Source organism: Colobus angolensis, unplaced genomic scaffold (genome assembly GCF_000951035.1).
Source record: "Colobus angolensis palliatus isolate OR3802 unplaced genomic scaffold, Cang.pa_1.0 Scaffold33, whole genome shotgun sequence".
Taxonomy (NCBI): Eukaryota; Metazoa; Chordata; class Mammalia; order Primates; family Cercopithecidae; genus Colobus; species Colobus angolensis.
The window spans coordinates 4,583,646-4,584,938 of record NW_012116599.1 but is presented as its reverse complement, the minus strand read 5'-3'; positions in this window follow the sequence as shown (position 1 = coordinate 4,584,938).

The window sequence follows — 1,293 nt, the reverse complement described above, 5'->3', positions numbered from 1 at the left end:
TGTAACAAGGAAATATGATGAAGTAACAGGGATGGAGCTACACACATGTAAGACAGCCCCTAAGAAACTCATAGAAGTATCTTGTTGGCATTGTGAAGGGTGAAGATTTCTTGAGGTCATATGTGGCCTCCAGTTTTCATGATTTGAATATTATCAAAACTATGACCTTATTTGTAGCCACCGAAGAGTAATACCTAAAAATGTAATTTATATACTACAAGAGTGTTTGCAGTTTATAATCGCCAGGATTCTTTAAACAGAATAGAATACAGAATCTAAACACAAACATCTGTAAAATCAATGGCACCATTCAAGGTATCCGCAAAACTGTAATCAAGCTATATCACGATGGCCCTCATATCTTCTTAGCTTCTCAGCAATGAAATACTAAATTTGGCTAACCAGATGGCCTAATATAGAATTAAATTAAATGATTAAATTTAACCATCTCAATTGACATTCCATTGGGTTCACCCCTCTAGAAGAGAGAATCTTGAGGGAAGTGAGGCTGCTGTTCTATAACTTTTTAAATGAGGCAATAAAGCTCATGGGGTTGCCAACCACATCTGAAATATGAACGGCTCACAGGCAGCAGAACTCAAAACAAAGCTTCCTTATAATAAAAAGAAAAATTGCACCCTTGGCTTCCCAGTCTTTATTATTAAAGCAATCCAATTTACACAGAAAATAAATTTTAAAAAGAAATTTCTAGCTATATATTTATCATAACCTTGAACCACTGTTTCTACTTATTTTCTCTTTTCCTTCTTTTCAGTATATCAGCTGACAGCTAAAATTGGCCTACAAACCCCCTCCCATTTGACTCCTCTCTGACCCAATTCAAACTCCCCAGTGAGAGAAGCACAGAAGCAAAGCCAGCATTTGGCATTTGTTTACTTCTTTGTGTCTCAGCACAAATGATGATAGCACTAGAAAGAGTCCAGGGAATAATGTTTCTTTGTTATGGTGCAGCCCGTACACCTGCAGGGTCAGTGCATGCATTGTTTCGTGGTTTTCTCATATGCCAGACCAGATGAGAAAGCAATTCTTGTTATTGCTTTGTGATTCAGTATACCAACCCATTCTAATACATATACATACACACACACACACACACACGCCAGTAGGAATGTGTGTGCAACTAAGTGCATACTTCAGAACTCAGGCAGTTATTAATTTTTGTGTTTTACATTTTCTAGCAGATGTTAATTAGGAAAATTCCTAACTGAGTCAAAAAATTTTAATTGAGTTATCATGGGATTATATCGGTAAGTGCTGATTTCACCATTATGC